This window comes from Triticum urartu, chromosome 3 (genome assembly GCF_003073215.2).
Source record: "Triticum urartu cultivar G1812 chromosome 3, Tu2.1, whole genome shotgun sequence".
Lineage (NCBI taxonomy): Eukaryota > Viridiplantae > Streptophyta > Magnoliopsida > Poales > Poaceae > Triticum > Triticum urartu.
This window is the reverse complement of record NC_053024.1, coordinates 195,977,729-195,997,263: the sequence shown is the minus strand read 5'-3', so window position 1 is coordinate 195,997,263 and position 19,535 is coordinate 195,977,729.

Below are 19,535 nucleotides of genomic sequence, written 5' to 3'. Positions count from 1 at the left end.
GCTTACCAAGGTCCTCATGGATGGTGACAGGAGACTAAACCTTATTTATGAGGACACACTCCATAAAATGGAAATAGACAGGAGCCGCATCATGCAAAGCAACACAACCTTCCGAGGAATTATTCCTAGTCGGGAGGCGCGGTGCACAGGAAAAATCACACTTGACGTAGTATTCGGCACGCCGGAGAACTACCGGTCCGAAGAAATAACTTTCCAAGTGGCCCCTTTCAGGAGCGGATATCACGCCCTGTTGGGGCGGGATGCTTTTACACGCTTTCAGGCCATACCCCATTACGGGTATATGAAGCTCAAGATGCCTGGACCAAATGGTATAATCACTCTCGTTAGTGATCCGGACATAGCACTCTGTGCCGAAAACAAAACCGCATCCCTGGCCCTGGAGGAGCTATCCGAAGCCCTCACAGCCGACGAATTAACTGCACTACGCTCCACGGTGGATAGGGACGATGTAATCCTCGACAAACGCCCTAAATCCACATCATTTAAACCAGCAGAGGAAATAGTCAAATTCTAGGTCCACCCAACGACCCCAAGAAGACAATATCTATCAGAGCTCAACTGAACCCAATAGCACCGCACTACAAGAATTCCTGCGCGAAAACTGGGACATATTCGCCTGGCACTCTTCAGATATGCCAGGGATCCCACGCGAGTTGGCCGAACATAGCCTTAATATATTAAAGGGGTTCAAACCAGTCAAGCAATCACTGTGGCGCTTTTCCGAACCCAAGCGACAAGCAATGGGGGAAGAGCTGGCCAAACTCATCGAGGCCGGATTCATTAGAGAAATCAAACACCCGGACTTGCTGGCAAACCTGGTGATGGTACTAAAGAAGGACAAATCATGGCGCCTACGTCGATTTCAAAAACCTTAATAAGGTTTGCCCTAAGGATCCCTTCCCCCTCCCCCGCATTGATCAAATCATCGACGCCACTGCAGGACACGACTCACTGTGTTTCCTCGATGCATATTCCAGATACCATCAAATGAAAATGAAGGAGTCTGATCAAGCCGCAACAGCATTTATCACCCCATACGGGCCATTCTTCTTCAACACCATGCCCTTTTGGCTCAAGAACGCAGGCGCCACGTACCAACACATGATTCAAACATGCGTGGAGAAACAGATCAGCAAAACAGTAGAAGCTTATGTCGATGATGACATTGTCAAAACCAGGCACGTCGAAACACTAATAGACGACTTACGTCTTACATTCAACAACCTCCGGGCATATGACATTAAGCTCAACCCGAAAAAGTGTGTCTTCGGCGTCCCTGCTAGAAAACTACTGGGCTTCATCGTCTCCAACAGAGGAACCAAAGCAAACCCAGCCAAAATCCGAGCTCTGTCACAACTGGCTAAGCCAACAGATCTTAAACAAGTTCAAAAGCTTGCGGGCTACATAGCAGCTCTAAGCCGCTTTATCTCCAGATTGGGAGAAAAGGCACTGCCACTCTATCGCCTTCTACGGCGAACCGACCACGTCAAGTGGAAGGACGCGGCAACAGTCGGATTGGAGGAAATAAAAACCCTTCTTGCGAGCAATGCAATACTGGCCGCACGAAACGCCGGCGAACCGATGTTATTATACATATCGGCAACACACCGGGTAGTGAGCATGGTACTCATCATCGAACGAGAACAACACAGACATAAATTCCCGCTTCAGAAGCCAGTATACTACGTATCCACTGTCTTACACCATGCAAATCCCGGTACCCTCATTATCAAAAAATAGCATATGCGGTCTTCATGGCATCCCGAAAGATCCGTCACTACTTCCAGGAGTGTTTGATCACGGTGGCCTCTGAAGTACCCCTCAATGACATCATAAACAACCGCGATGCTACAGGCCGGATTGCCAAATGGGCCATTGAACTCCTTCCATTTGATATTACATATAAACCACGTCAAGCCATCAAGTCCCAAGTACTGGCCGACTTCGTCGCCGAATGGACAGAGGCCGAACTCCCTAAAGAGTACGACACATACTCCAATTGGGTCATGTACTTCGACGGCTCCAAAATGCTTGCAGGATTAGGAGCGAGGGTCATTTTAATGTCCCCTACGGGAGACATCATCCAATACGTTCTCCAAATACTATACACAGACTCCAATAATGCAGCCGAATATGAGGCCTTAATACAACGCCTAGAGGTACGCGGGGACTCGAACCTCGCAATATCTCAAATAAACAGAGATTTTGACGCTAAAGATCCAAAGATTGCAGCGTATCGTAACTCAGTCATCAAAATGTCGGACCGGTTTGAAGGACTCGAGTTCCATCATGTGGCCCGAGAAAGTAATCAAGCGGCGGACGTTCTTGCTCATATCAACGCTAAGAGCGAACCCATCCCACCTAATATTTTCCTGGAAAGGCTCTTTAAGCCATCTGTGGTGTGGCAGGGGGAAAACAGCAATACAAGTCCGGAATCAAACATAATCCAAGATCCCGGAAACACCGACGTCATCGGGGGCTCAACCATCGAAATAACACCATTGGTGCATCTCATCATGGCAGTCATTGCCCCATGGACCGAACCCTTCCTGGCCTACCTCAACTAGAAAGAGCTTCCCGAGGACCAGAATGAGGCCTGCTGCATTGTCCGGTGTTCAAAAGCCTACAAGGTTCATGATGGAGAGCTCTACAAGAAAAGCGCCACCGAAGTCCTACAAAGATGTATATCCGAGGAAGAGGGGCGGCAGCTCTTGGCTGAAATCCATGCCGGACTCGGCGGTCACCACGCCACAACTCGGGCCCTTGTTAGCAAGGCCTTCCGTACATGATTTTATTGGTCGATGGCCCGAGCAGATGCATAGGGCCTTGTCCAACGTTGCATCGGATGCCAACTCTTTGCCAATCAAAGCCATATGCCCCACACCGCCCTACCAACAATCCCCATCACTTGGCCTTTTGTGGTCTAGGGACTCGATATGGTTGGACCCCTTAAAGGGGGAAGCCATAAGAAAAAATATCTACTAGTTATGGTGGACAAATTCACTAGGTGGATAGAGGCTAAGCCGGTCAAAACGACCGAATCCGGCCCGGTGATAGACTTCATATCCAGTGTTGTGCACCGTTATGGTGTCCCACGCAGCATCATCACTGACAACGGCTCTAATTTCATAGCCGACGAGGTAAACACTTGGTGTACTAATCTGGGTATTAAACTCGATTACGCCTCTGTCTACCACCCACAAACCAACGGTCAAGTCGAACGGGCCAATGGTCTCATTATGAGCGGCATCAAGCCCAGACTAGTGCGGTCCTTGAAAGAATCGGACAAGCACTGGGTTGAGGAGCTTGACTCCGTACTCTGGGGGCTGTGGACCACGCCCAACCGCACTACCGGATACACACCTTTCTTCATGGTGTATGGCACAGAGGCCGTATTGCCCTGCGATATTATTCACGACTCACCCCGAGTGTGTATGTACAAAGAGAGAGAAGCCGAGCTTGATCGGCAGGATGGCCTAGATGCCTTGGAGAAGGAACGCGATGTCGCAAAAGCCCGTTCAGCATTTTACCAACAGCAGGCTCGATGATATCAAAGCAGAGAAGTATGGGCCAAGACTTACAATGTTGGGGAACTCGTTCTACGCCTGCCGGAGAAGAAAAAGGACAAACTCAAGCCCAAATGGGAGGGTCCCTTCATAATTGACGAAGTCCTCGCCGGAGGGGCGTACCATCTTTGCGATGCATCAGACAATCGCCTCGAGCTGCACCCATGGAACGCGGCCAGACTTCAAAGATTCTATGCCTAGAGCCAAACCCCGTGTTCATCTCCTCCTCCCCTGTAGCTTCCATTATTTTTTTCCTCTTTGTCAATTATTTTCTTCTTTCTTGCTTTAAAGCTTCGGTACGGCCAGACCGCACAACATCGACACATACATTTGTAAACATGTATGTTACTTGTACCTGGGGGCTACTCGGACAAAAGTTCTTGTCATCTCTTGAGCATTAAGCTCCTCACATATGAGTTTTTCCATATGTACCTTTTCTTCGCCACTATATGCATCAGTATGACTTAAGTTTTGGCTAAGCTGGGTTGCCTGGCTCCTGTGTTTATGCCCTACATTCCCGTTTGTTCGGCTAGGGCATAAAGGGAGCACCTCTGTGATTGTTACTGCCGGGTAATCCGGATGTGTACCTCAGACTGGGTGAAGCCGAAAGCTAGCGTTCTTAAGGGAATATTCGGTCGGTGAATTAAAGATGTTTTCTAAACTCACTCCATTGTGCACCCCCAGAAGTTATACAAAATGTGGTGCTCGCATCACAATTTGGACATGTACATTAAATGCATGCACACCCAGGGAAAGGAACCCTTAACGAATCTATTCTCTCCGGAAGATATTTCTTATGACCTTAATGTAATATAGCATAGCTAGCCGGATACAACTTGTCTGTTCAAGCAACTATGACCCCTACACCTAGTTTTCCAAGCATACCCCGGCCTATTCGGCCGCGACGATGTTCGGAAATACTCCACACCTTAGAGTCCGGAGGTTGAAGCGAAAAGGTCTGCCATGACAAATGATATACAAGTCAGCTAGATGAGGAAAGTACGTAGTCATTTGAACTCGAACACCTCTTCCTTTACACCTTCCAACAGGCAGTCTAACTTACAATCCTGTTGGGAATATTTGGCGGCCACCTCTACTTCGTCATATACTATACTAACGGCAATTTCTTCCCCATTCGGCCCTACGGGCCCGACATGAGCCATGTGATTAGGATCTGGCTTCGTATAGCACGTCTTCACCATGGCCCAGGCCTCTTGCGCACCCTCTCGGCAGGCAGATATCTTCCACAGCCGAATATGCCTCTGTGATCTCTTGAACAGCTCTACCAGCTTTTCCATGCTTCTTGGAGGGGAGTCAGATGGCCATAAAGCCTTGGCTACACTCCACATAGCCTGCCGAGCTTTCTCATGCAACTGCAACAGCTCGTGTAGAAGATCATTTGATGATCCGGATGATGAGGGCATAGACCTGGGGTAGGGTAATAGGCCCGACCTATACGTCCTACCTCAGGTCCTTGTCTTAGAAGCAAAGAAGTTCAATAGTAAACAGGGAGGACCCAATAAAGGTGTCGAGTGCAATCCACTCGACCTACCATTCACTCGGAGACTCCTTCTTTAAGTCACTTGACTACTCAACCATTCGACCACGTAAAATACCACTCAGCGTACAAGAAGACCTAAAGCCACATGTAACGCTCTCTCTTTAATGATCATTTGACGGTCGGGCATTTACTCGTATATTTAATGATCATTTGTAGCACTTTATTACAGACGTTACATGTAACGCTCTCTCTTTATGAATATTGAACTCAGTGCAACGGAGGGGAGCTCGGGTCCTGGCGCACTCTATATAAGCCACCCCCCTCCTCTGAGACAAGGATTCGCACCCCCTGTAACTCACACGCATATAATCAGTCGACCGCCTCCGGGCTCTGAGACGTAGGGCTGTTACTTCCTCCGAGAAGGGCTTGAACTCGTAAAACTTGCGTGTACATCTCCTCCATAGCTAGGATCTTGCCTCTACATCCCTACCCCCCATTCTACTGTCAGACTTAGAACCACAACAGTTGGCGCCCACCGTGGGGCCGGTGTCTTAGCGACTTGTTGGAGAAGTTGCGATTTTTCCAATCCCCATCAACATGGTTTCAGGCGGAGGTTTGGCCAAGGGCCGCGAGATCCGTCTCGGCGCGCTCGTGTTCGTCGCCGACGACTCCGCTTGGCTCCAAGAAGCTCCACTCGACGTCGCAGCGCTCCCCATCCGCGGGGCAACGCACTTTCGTGCGTTCGTCTGTGGTGTCCTCCTACGGCAGCCGTCGACTCAGTATCGATCGGCTCCTGTGCTGTCCTCCCTCCTTGTAGCCCGTCGGCGCAAGCGTTCCGTTCGATTGAGGCTTCAGCGGTGGGTGAGGCACATGGTGGCTCGCCAGTCGGCCACCCCCCAAGTCACGGCAATCGAGCCCGACGAAACTCTCTACGGCCTGTTCGACTGGCTCCATAGAGAAGACATCCGAGTGTGACAGAAGTGACCCCGTGGCAGAAGTCCTGATGGTCAATGGACCTCGCAGTCCTCCTTGCTTCCCCCGCGGCGACGGTGGCGATGGCGGAGGCGATCCGTCGCATGTCCACGAGGAGTACCTCCCCGAGCCCCACTCTTCACTGCAGAGGGGAGAACTTCGCCGTCGGAACATGGATGCACTTCACACTCCTATCGTTGGAGAAACACCTGAGGCCCGATCCTTGGAGGACACGTGCCTGGCCAACTTGGCTGAGCGCACTCGAGTGGAGAACCTCCAGCACGCACTCGACAAGCGTGCTCGATAGTGAGTTCCAGAATCCACTCAACGACAACTTTTTCCGCCTCCAACCCAGGTATATCGAACTCCGATCCAGAATCTCATAGCTGCAGCCCGAATAGTAGAATCAATCCAGCCTTCATAGTTAGAAGCTGGCAGAGGTTCGATACAGATCAGGGATTTACTCCGGGCAGCAGGAGAATAGAATACAGCTATGTCACAGTCGCGAAATAGGATCCATGGCAGATCCGTTGTGGCAGATATAGTCCAGTCGGCTCACAGCCCAAGATCGCCCCCGAGGCATGAGGGACGTGGAGACCGGCGAGATCAGTACAGAAACCGTGAGCAGTATGATCACCGACTCGATCATGGTGACCGTCGTCGAGTGCCCACGCCTCCCCCAAGGAGTGGGTCATACGTGCCTCAGCAGCATGATGACAGACATCCTCATAGTGGTGGGTGAAGGATTCCAGTCGACCTCAGGGAACCGGGCTTTGATGCGAGATCTATTCTCGTTCAGGGTCTGGTCGACAGAAACAGAGCTAACAGAGAAGGCCATGACAGAGATTTTCCAACCAGCAACAGAGTGCATGTCTCAGGTCCAGAGTGCTTAAGTAGAGCCATCAGGGCTGCAGTGATTCCTCCCAACTTCAAGTTGGCGACTGGAGTCAGTAAGTTCACTGGTGAGTCCAAGCCTGACACTTGGCTTGAGGACTACCGAGTGACTGTTTAGATTGGCGGCGACAATGATGAAGTGGCCATGATGCACCTTCCTCTGATGTTGGAAGGTTCGGCTCACTACTAGGAAAAGGCCTACTAATGGCGCACCAGTTTTGCCTACTAATGGCGCACGACTGGTGCGCCATTAGTAGCAGGCCACTAGTATTTTTTACTAATGGCGCACCACTGGTGCGCCATTAGTATACCACATACTAATGGCGCACCAGTAGTGCGCCATTAGTATGCCTAGAGGTGCGCCATTACTATCTGACTTAGTAATGGCGCACCACATAGAAGTGCGCCATTAGTAATATTTTTTTTTCAAATTTTTTTCATTTTTTTTCATTTTTTTTAAAATTCAAATTTTTTCATTTTTTTTAATTACTATCTGACTTAGTAATGGCGCACCACATAGAAGTGCGCCATTAGTAATAAAAAAATTTCAAATTTTTTTTCATTTTTTTTAAAAATTCAAAAAAAATTTCATTTTTTTAAAAAATTCAAATTTTTTTTCATTTTTTTTAAAAAGTTCAATTTTTTTTTCATTTTTTTTAAAAAATTCAAATTTAATTATTATTTTTCTTATTCTCGGGTCACTATGGCTTAATCTCAGGTCAAATCGCACTCTATGGTCAAACTTACCGAAAGGTCACCCATCCTCACACTACTCCAGCCCAAGCACGCTTAACTTCATAGTTCTATCCAACCCCAGCACCACCTCACTTCACATGCACTTGTTGATATATCTATCATATCAATGCTATTAAACCTTGCTGATGTCTAGGACTTTGTTCATGTTCATGAGTATGATGAAATTTTGAAAAAATATTTCAAACTTCCCGATAATATTACGTATCATATTTTGAAAAATAATTCAATTTTTTTTTCAAAACCAATTTTTTTCTGTTACTAGTGGCGCACCTAGCATACGGTGCGCCACTAGTAAGTTTGAAATTTTTTGAATTTTTTTGCCTCCGGATCTTAGAAGCCCCGTAACTTTTCAAGTAGATGATTTTTCATATAAAAAACTTTTTCATCCAAGTTCGTACGCAAAAGTTATGCCCATTTTTACAAATTCTCGAGAGATTTTGCAAAAAAGTCGAAAATTCATGTTTGTATATTTTGCTAACAACTAGACCACATATCACATGGGAATCTTATTTTCTTTTATTTATTTATTTTGACATTTCTATCATTTTCTTTTTTTTTGAAACTGAAAAGGCGGTCCACCAGGGGGGGGGGTGCATTCGGGCGAATGTTTGGGCCAAGTTACTAATGGCGCACCGTAGGAGTGGTGCACCATTCCTAGTTGAACTAGGAATGGCGCACCACCCCCACGGTGCGCCATTAGTAGTTTTGAAAAAATTAAAAAAAAATTACTAATGGCGCACCATGGGAGTGGTGCGCCATTACTAGTTCAACTAGTAATGGCGCACCACTCCCACGGTGCGCCATTAGTAGTTTTGAAAAAATTTAAAAAAATTGTTACTAATGGCGCACCGTGGATGTGGTGCGCCATTAGTATTTGGACACTAATGGCGCACCAACACATGGTGCGCCATTAGTATATACTAATGGCGCACCACATGTCTGGTGCGCCATTAGTGTCATTTCCATCTATAGCCCTTTTCCTAGTAGTGGCTAGAGCATGGTTAAATCAGTTAGCACCCGGCAGTATTTATAGCTGGGAAGACCTTGCCCTAGTGTTTGTCAGAACATTCGAAGGAACATGCAAACGGCCAGCAGGGCTAACACAGCTGCAGTCTTGTGTGCAGAAGCCAACTGAAACTTTGAGGGATTATATCCAGAGATGGATCATGTTGCACCACACGGTGGAGAATGTGTCTAATCACCAAGAAGTTTGTGCCTTCAAAGAAGGTGTCAAATATCGAGAGTTGAATCTGAAGTTCGGTCGGACCGGAGATATGTCTCTGAGTCGAATGATGGAGATTGCCACTAAGTATGCCAATGGTGAAGAGGAGGATCGGCTCCGGAGTGGCAAACACAAAACAGTCGCCCACGAAATCGGAGGAGGAAACTCCAGTCGGAAGCAGAAGCGCAAAGCTGAGCCAGCTGCTCCTAGAGAAACCTTGGCCGTGTCTCAGGGAAAGCTCAAGGGGAAGTCCAAAGGACCATGGAATCCCAAGAAAATAAAAGATCAAGACGGAAATGATGTGTTGGATTTTCCATGCCACATTCACACAAAGAAAGATGAAGAGGGTAATCTCATTTACCCGAAGCATACCACTCGACAGTGTCGGCTCCTAATCCAACAGTTCCGAGAGAAACAGCCCAAAGAAAAGGAAAAAGAGTCAGACAAAGTTGAGGACAAAGTGGAAAGTGACGATGGTTACCCCCACGTCAATTCCACTCTGATGATTTTTGCTGATGTTGAGAGCAAAAGTCGACTGAAAGTCATCAAGAGAGAGGTAAACATGGTCGCTCCGGCGACACCCAGTTATTTGAAATGGTCTTAGACTGCCATTACATTCGACCAGTCTGATCACCTGACACACATAGCCACCCCTGGGAGGCAAGCGTTGGTGGTCGACCCAGTTGTCAAAGGCACTCGTTTGACTAAAGTTCTGATGGATGGTGGCAGTGGCCTGAATATACTGTATGCAGAGACGTGTCCCTCATTGAAAGCAATATGAGTTTCCATGGAGTTATTCCTGGCAAGAAGGCTGAGTCACTCAGCCAGATCGCCCTTGATGTAGTTTTCAGTGATTCCAAGAATTACCACGAAGAAAAGTTGGCATTTGAAGTGGTGGATTTCCAGAGTGCTTATCAAGCTATTCTGGGCTGGCCAGCTTATGCACATTTTATGGCTCGACCATGTTACGTGTCCCTCAAATTGAAGATGCCTGGTCCTAAAGGAGTGATCACTATCACTGGCAATCGAAAGAAGGAAGAAGAGTGCTTCCAGAAAGGCTCAAAGATCGCCGATGCACAGATGGCGGTAGTGGAATTGCAGGAGTATTGAAAAAATGCAGATCCAAGTGATTTGTTGCGAGCTAACACTACTAGGGAAAACCTTATGCATAGAAATTTAGCAGTAGCGTGTGGCAAAAATGGGCCCTAGTGCTAAGTAGCAGTAGCGCGCGTGCGAAAACCGCGCTACAGATACAATAGTAGCAGTAGCGCGTGCACATGAAAAAGTGCTACGACTAATATTCCCATTGCCAAAATGATAGGCTACGCATAGCAGTAGCGGTCTTAAGAGAAGCACGCTACCGCTAGGACATAAGTAGCACAGCGTTTCGCGCGGAGAGCACTACTGCTAATGGAAATGAAATGAAATGAAAACAAATGGAAAAGTAAATGAAAAAGAAAGAAATAGAAAAAGGAGAAAGGAAAAAATAAAATGTAGAGCAAAATAAATGAAAAAGCGAAAAAAGGAGAAAGGCGTAGCAGTAGCGTTTGTTCGTAAGAGGCGCTATAGCTAACGTAGCTGCAGCGCGTTACCTAGACCCCCGCTATAGAAACAGAAAAGGAAATAAGAAATATGAAGGGAATTACATAGCTATAGTAGTAGCGCATTTTGTGAAAATCGCTATAGCTAACTTAGCTATAGCGCGTTTCGTGAAAAGCGCTACCGCTAAGTTTGACTTAACCAAAAAACCGTTTCGCCCCGGCCACCACTTCTCCCCCAAATCCCTCGACCCACCCCGCCGCCGTCTGCCCGATTCGCCGTCGCCCCACTTCACCGCCTCTCCTGCCGACGTCGACGCCCCCGGAGCCACCAGAGCCGTGCGTCGTCGACGCCACCGGAGCCGCCCCCAACGCCACCGGAGCCGCGCGGCCACGTCAATGCCACCGGAGCCGCAGTCGACGCCACCGGATCCTCCCTCGCCACAATTGCCTCCCTCGCCGTCACCGGAGACGCCCCTGCCTCCCTCGCCACCACCGGAGCCATCCTCTGTAAGCCCCCACCCCTCCTCTCTCTCTCTCTAAATTAGTTAGGTTAATTTAGTTAGGAAAAGAATTTAGTTAGGTTAATTTAGATAGGGCTTTGATAGAGACGCCCCTGCCTCCCTCGCCGTAGGAAAAAAATGTATATGCTTAACTAGGGCAATAGGGTTAGGGTTGTAGTGTTTAATTACAAATGTCAGGAAAGTAAGGTTTAACTAGATGTTAACTAGGGTGGTAGGATTTAGTTTAGAGAAAAAAATCAATATAAAAATATAAATTTCTATTAGTGTTGCCAGTCTAGTAGGTTCTTAATTTTTAGTGAATTTTTATTAGGACATAATTTGAGTTCTAGGTTCATAATTTGAGTTCTAGGGTTCATCCATCTATATTTGGTTTTGAATTGAGTTTCAGAGAGCATGATATTTGTGTAGATTTTCTTGAAGTGTCAAACACTAGGAGATGCAAATTTGAAGTGGTCATGATATATGAAAAATCCTCAGCTGTGTTTGCTCATTGATCATAATCGACATTGAAGTGGTTCGATTGTGCCCAATTGGCCTTTTGTTGTTTCCAGGGAATGAAGCCGAGTGGCCTATGTTTTGCCGGAATGTTGATTCATTTCCGTTCCGGCAAAATTCAGGTTCTCGATTTGTCCACTTTTTAGCAAAGGTCATGCCGAAATTTTCCATGAATTTCAGCATGACTTGTGCTACAAACTAGGACATATCGAGTGCCCGGGATTTGCCGCACCGGGAAGGAGTCAATGTTCCTGCAAAACAATAGGCCTTTTTATGTCATTATTCATTTTATTAGGTCTAGAATTAATTGACTAGATTTAATCGTAGGAAACATGGCTAGCAACGATGAAGGAGCCGAAGGCGCCCGAGGAAGTGCGTCGATGCTACGGCAATCAAATAGGCTGCATCGTACGGACAACCGCCACCATCAACAATGAGAAACTACAGAAGAATAGAAAATATGAGGAGCTCCATCCTAAAGAAGTTTCACCAGATATTCTTGTTCCCGGGCCGGAATGCGAAGGATTATGAAGATCTAGATGAGGACCCGGCAATGAAGAAGATAAACAAACACGCCATGACCAAGTTTAGCGACGCGTTGGCCGCCTGGAAAAATCAAGTGAAAGCAAAGATCCTGATGGTGCAGCAGAAGTCTGAGCAGCTGATCCTGATGGGCAATCAGTGGACAGCGGGACAGCGAAGGTGACGTTGGTTCGAGCCGGGTCTGTAGATCGCTCGACAGCCGTCCCAGGTGTCACGGTCGACTGAGGAACCTGGACCTCAGGCGCTTTCCCGCCCAGTTCCTTGTCTTTCCTCCTCCTCCCCCTCAGCGGTACCTCTTCTTCATCATCCGGGAGCACAACAACATCCCGTGGAACTGCAATAAATAGAGAAAGTCATACGAATAGCTGACAAACAATCCAGTCGTCCAAATAAATTTGAATCGGGCAGACTTACTCGCTTTGGAGGTAGCTGCGTCGTCGGTTTCCTCGTCACCCAGGTTCTTGTCAATATCCATGTCAGTCGCAGCTGAGGTCAGGCTGTAAAGTTTTATCATCCACTCGGTCAGAACAAGAAAGTCGGTTGGAACAAGAAAATACGGGAAGAACATTTACCCAGAATCAACGGGAACGTCCATCTTGATTCTAGGCAAGGTCTTCCGAGCCTTCGAAGGATTGATCTTGGGCTGCTTGGTGAGTGAGGGAGTCCTGGATTAGGGGGTCTCCGGACAGCCGGACTATATCCTTTGGCCGGACTGTTAGACTATGAAGATACAAGATTGAAGACTTCGTCTCGTGTCCGGATGGGACTCTACTTGGCATGGAAGGCAAGCTAGGCAATACGGATATGTATATCTCCTCCTTTGAAACCGACCTTGTGTAACCCTAGCCCCCTCCGGTGTCTGTATAAACTAGAGGGTTTTAGTGCATAGGACAATATACAATCATACCATAGGCTAGCTTCTAGGGTTTAGCGTCTACGATCTCGTGGTAGATCAACTCTTGTAATACTCATATCATCAAGAATAAATCAAGCAGGACGTAGGGTTTTACCTCCATCAAGAGGGCTCGAACCTGGGTAAAACATCGTGTTCCCTGCCTCCTGTTACCATCTGCCTTAGACGCACAGTTCGGGACCCCCTACCCGATATCCGCCGGTTTTGACACCGACATTGGTGCTTTAATTGAGAGTTCCTCTGTGTCATCACCATTAGGCTTGATGGCTCCTATGATCATCGATAGCGATGCAGTCCAGGGTGAGACTTTTCTCCCCGGACAGATCTTTGTGTTCGGTGGCGGCGCACTGCGGGCCAACTCACTTGGCCATCAGGAGCAGATCGAAAGTTATGCCCCTAGCCACCAGGTCGGGTTTGGAAGCTTAAACTACACCGCTGACATCCGCGGAGACTTGATCTTCGACGGATTCGACCTCATGCCTTGTGCGCCGCGCGGTCACAATGAGTACAATTTAGCTCTATTATCAGAACGTATTCAGGAGATTGCACCGGTAGCCGCTCCGAGCCTCAATTCGGAGCCAGTTGCGCCATCCATGGACGGGTGGATGGACCCCGTCACAGAGGCCGTACCCTCAGCGGCGATCGAGCCGAATATCGACCTTACCCTTCACGAGAGTCGTGTTACCAAACTGTCGGATCCTTCTCCGGCCAGGGATTCCAAACCACCTGCGCCCGTCCCTATCGGATCCGATTGGGCGCCTATCATGGAGTTTACCTCCGCGGATATTTTCCAGCACTCGTCCTTCGGCGACATACTAAACTCATTAAGGTCTCTCTCCTTGTCAGGAGGATCCTGGCCGAACTACGTCCGGCAGAATTGGGATGCGGATGACGAAGAAATTCACCACCCACCCACCACCCTCTTAGTATCCATTGTCGATGACTTAACCGACACGCTCAACTTCGACTCCGAAGACACCGACGGTATGGACGACGATGCAGGAGTCGAAGAGGAACCACTGCCCGCAGGGCAGTGGACGCCCACTTCATCACATGACGTATACATGGTGGACACACCCAAAGAAAATAACGATGAGGAACGGAAGGACGCAGCGACGGGTGGTTCCCTCGAGCAGCAGTCAAAGCGGCAGCGTAAACGCTGCCCCAAATCCCGCCCCGGCAGAAATAACGGTCACATAGACTCAGTGTTAGAGCAGGGTGAACCATTGCCCGACCACGGTAACACGGAAAATCAAGCCGAACAACCCAACCCCGTCGAAGATAACAGTCCGGACGACATCACACCGGATAGGCGCCAGGAGAAACGTAATGCCCACCAAAGGCTTGTTGCCAAAGCGAGGAGTCTGAAAAAACAGAAGCAAAGGCTCAAGGCTGCACAAGACACACTCAAAATAAAATGGAGTGAAGTACTGAACACAGCAGCGAAGTACGGCAGTAATCGCCACACCAAGACCTACCCGAAGCGGAAGTTGCTACCTGAATTCAGTGAGGAGGCCTTAGATCCCCCGCAACCAAAAATTAAATGGCCATCCGACCGAATAGATGACCGCACAGCCAACATAAAGCGGCGAACAACACCGCACATAAGCCAATGCATGACCCATGCGAGGGCTCGCATCAAAAGGACGGCGCAACCAGATCCATTTATGGACCACGCAAGCATGCTCCAGCATACGATGCAATACAATAAACATCCGAACACCACGGTACACCCAGATACAGGGGTCCCGCACACACCCTATGTTTCACCGATGAGGTGCTGGACCATGAATTTCCAGAGGGATTCAAACCCGTAAACATAGAGGCATACGACGGAACAACAGACCCTGGGGTCTGGATTGAGGACTATATCCTCCATATCCATATGGCTCGAGGGGATGATATCCATGCCATCAAGTACTTATCCCTCAAGCTCAAAGGGCTAGCTCGGCACTGGCTTAAAAGCCTCCATGAAAGCTCCATTGGAAGCTGGGAAGAGCTCGAAGACGCCTTTCGGGCAAATTTTCAAGGGACATATGTCCGACCACCGGATGCAGACGATCTAAGTCATATAACTCAACAGCCCGGAGAGTCAGCCCGAAAGCTTTGGAACAGGTTTCTTACTAAAAGAACCAAATAGTCGATTGTCCGGACGCCGAGGCCTTGGTAGCCTTTAAGCACAGTGTCCGAGACGAATGGCTTGCCAGGCACCTCGGCCAAGAAAAGCCGAGAACAATGGCAGCATTAACAAGCCTCATGACCCGCTTTTGCATGGGCGAGGACAGCTGGCTAGCCCAATGCAGCGCAGCGACCCAAGTACATCCGAAGTTAGAGATGGAAATCGGAAATCATGACGCAGCAAAAATAATAAGCGCCGGAATAAAGAAGATAGCCCGAAGAGCACGGCAGTAAACGTCGGGTTCAGAAGCTCTCGGCCAGGTCAGCAAAAGCCGCCCTCTAAAGGCGCCAGAGATGAACTGTCCAGCTTAAACAAAATTCTGGACCAAATATGTCAGATCCATGGCACCCCCGATAAACCTGCAAATCATACCCATAGAGAATGTTGGGTTTTCAAGCAGTCCGACAAGCTCAACGCCGAACATAAGGGGCAGGATACACCAAGCGAATACGAGGATGAGCCTCGCAAGCAAAACACTGGGGAACAGAAGAAATTTCCACCAGAAGTGAAAACAGTAAACGTGTTACACGTGATAAAGGGGAGAACCAAAGCGGCACTCCCAGTCAAACATGCCCAAGGGCCTATCACCGCGGAGTTCTGCCACTGGCCGTCTCAACCGATCACCTTCGACCATCAGGATTACTCAGCAAGTATCCGGAACGCAGGGTGGGCTGCCTTGGTATTAGATCCAATAATTGACAGATACCACTTCACACGAGTCCTGATGGACGGAGACATCAGCTTAAACCTAATATATCAGGACACAATCCGCAAAATGGGGATAGACCCAACGAAAATTCGCCACAACAATACTACCTTTAGAGGAGTAATGCCAGGCCCTGGGGCTCATTGCACGGGCTCCCTGCTACTAGAGGTTATATTCGGCTTCCTCGATAACTTCCGTAGCAAAAATTTAACCTTCCACATTGCTCCGCTCCAAGGTGGCTATCAAGCACTACTGGGACGCGAAGCTTTCGCTCACTTTAATGCAATACCACATTATGCCTCCCTCACACTTAAGATTCCTGGTCCACGTGGCATCATTACAGTAAATGGAAATATTGAGCGATCCCTGAGTTCCGAAGAGAGTGCGGCTGCCTTGGCAGCCGCACACTAAAACGGCCTCACCAACTAAAGCATTCGATAGGTCGTCAAGACCACGGACACGGTTAGACGAGTCCGGCGTAGCTATATGAAATTCATATAGGTTTGATGGCCACACCCCTATTACAAATACAAGGGGCTCAACGCACGTAGACAAGTGGCAATTTTTACTCATCTTGAACTGTAGATGGTTTCTTTAAACCCACCTTTTTGCACGACAACTTTTCACCTAAGTTCCTCTCTTTTACAGATGACAATCGTGCTACACCCGTCCAGGATACATCACAACGGAGACACAGGCGCAGACGTGCAGCAGGGACCCGTTCCAAGGATTCTTTTTAGATTAAGACCCTGCGTCAACCTTTTTTACTGTCTCTTGTTGATACACATCCCTCGGATTCTCAGTACAATTGAGAAGGATGCTGACGTCTTGGCATGGGGCCATGTCAGAACAATGCACATACCTGGACATTAGGGGCTTCTTACAAAGGGCACTATTTAGGCCCGGTTTACACCATAAAGACCGAATTCCTTAGGGAGTGTTCGACATCGCGAGTTTGGCCTTATATGCATTAGCTCCGAATCATGTATTGGGTCAAATGTTGGGTTTGCCCGGCTCCTGTGTTTTGCTACCTTACGTTCCGCTCTATCGGCTAAGGCGGCACCAGGAGAACTACTGCGATTGTGCCCTGGTTCATCCGGACGAGCACCTCAGTAGAGAAAGCCGAAAACTGACTGTCATGATATAGCGCGAGACTGGTCAACCACTCGATGACCTATCGGAATCCTAGAATTACTCCGCCTTAACGAAGGGCCGTTTCCCGGCCGAGCATGCATGCACGCCGAACTCGGGTGAGTGCGGCGCCACCAAGGGCTATATAGTAGCCCCACTGTCAAACTCCTATGGCTAAGTGAAAGTGCTAAAGCATTATAGTTCGGTTGCCTAGTTCATTGCGCTCTCACCTCCTTAGTAGGACCAAGACATTGGATTAAGTGTGAATACACGTCTTCTGCGAACACCCCCGCATTATATGCATGGGGGCTGAAGCCGACGACAGCAATCTTTCAGGTTATACACATGTATACAAAAAACGGCCGCACAAGAGGCATCACAATACTTTCGGGCAAAAGTATAAATACAGCCTTGATAAAATTAATAAAACATTGTTTTTACAATGGGAATACATGTCACTCAAACATAATATTCTTCGAGCACTGGGCCTCTATCAAACGAGCACCCTCAAGAACTTCTTAAAAATAGTGCTTGGCAGCCACTTGGCCTATGGCCGAACCTTGCGCCGCAACAGTGGTAGCATCCATTTCTGCCCAGTATGCTTTGACCCGGGCAAAAGCCATTCGCAAGCCTTCTATGCACGCCGACCCATTCATCACATTGATGCGCGGCACCGCACCAAGGAACTGTTGCACTAAGCTGAAATAGTTGTTCAGCTTCGGTTTTTTCGGCCACAGATGATCTACGACGGACCTCATGGAAAGTCCGGACAATCTATTGAGTTCGGCCCATTCGGCAAGCTGATCAGTTAGTGGAAGTGGACGCTCTGGAACGTTAAACTACGACCAGAATAGCTTGTCCACTTCACGATCTGTTTGATCTCGGAAGTATTCGGCCGCATCAACAGCACTCGCCGTCAAATCCAGATATGCGTCTGCCGAACTCCACAGCCGATCCAGAGGGGTGTACCGCGGATCTCCGGACATCCGCAGCAAAAAGGGCTTCCCAGCCACAATATCACTGGCTTCACGCAACTCCTCCTTCGCTCTCATGGCAGAGTGGGTGTCTTTGGTCGCCATCATGGCCTTTTCGAGGTCCGTCGCCTTCGTTCGGTTTTCTTCTTCAAGGACCTGACAACGGTCGGCTATATCTTTTAACTCTATAGCCGTCTTGGCCATTTTCTATTTGCTCTCGCAATGCGCAGCCTTCTCGGCTCTTAACTCTTCGGCCACCTTCAAAGCAGCCGCATTACTACTCCTTGCTTGTTCTTTGGCTCGGGCAAGTTCCGCCCGAAGGGTCTCCACAGTGGCAGCTCCATCTGCAGTCACAACATATTAAAGATACTGGCATCACGCTGCTCTTACTATGTGACATTCACCAGAAAATATCACTTACCCTGTGCCTCGTGAAGCCGCTTGTTAACAAGCTCGATGTCAGCATCCGCCGCATCCAGTTGCTGCTTTAGTTCGGCAAACTCATGAGTCCGGCTAGCCACCAGAGCTCCCACCACCTGCACATAAAGGCGGTATGGTTATTACCTAGGACTACGGTCCTCTATTTGCCACCGTTCTCAGTGACAACCAGAGTCTCAGGGGCTACTATCTACACCGGGCACACCTAAAAATGTGCGGTACCATCACAAAGGTATATCATTTTACGTACCTCAAAGCCCGTTAGTAGACTCATAAAGGCGTCATGCAACCCGCTTTCGGTGGACAAGATCCTTTTCATCATTGTACCTATTAACGTATGGTATTCTTCCGAGATGGTCGCTCGCTTCAGCCGATCCCACAGTGCGTCCGACCGCATACTAGACGGCGCCGGACTCTTTTGTCTGCCCTCTTCAAGAGCCGGATGCTGGGGACTTCGGGTGACTATGGGATTATCTTCTGGCCTCACCGGATCCGGAGAGGCCCTCCGTGACGATACTTCAAGGTCGCCCGCTTCTTGAGCGGGGGAGTCCGGTGGAGGCGTTTCGCTCTCCATCATCTCCGGAAGAAGGTCCCCGGAAGACGATCTCTATTGAGAAGGGCTAAGATCCGAACTGCAAGATAAACACTTCGGTTATTTTCCACAGAAGTAAGGTAGAATATCTCTACTATTAAGTAAATTTTGATCACTTACGACCCGTTAGAGGGTTGATCCCCGTACGAACTTTGTGCGGCAAAAGCACCCTCCGGGACGGGATCCTCTGGTGGAGTTTTCTTCTCCCGTTTGGAAACCTTGGTTCCCGGATCATCAGAGGTAGTCCTCTTCCTCCCCCGGGGCGAAGGAATGTCAGACTCCTTCTCTTGGCTATCCTCCCGCATAGAGGCGCTCGTTCCCTCGGTTGGAACAGATAGCGGTGGAGGCCCGCTTTGGCCCTATTTATTCCCCCCCCTTCATCTTCCTTTGCGGGCACCAGGAAAGGTGCTGGCTCGAGCATCTTTTCCAGCACCGGATTGTCCAAGCCTTCAGGAAGGGGAGCCGAACACCGGATCATCTTCGCCTTTGCTATCCAGTCCTGTTCAAAGAGCGATCCTTTAGAATGATGTCCTAATAAAAGAAAGACAGTGCGTTCGGCTAGAGGGTTAC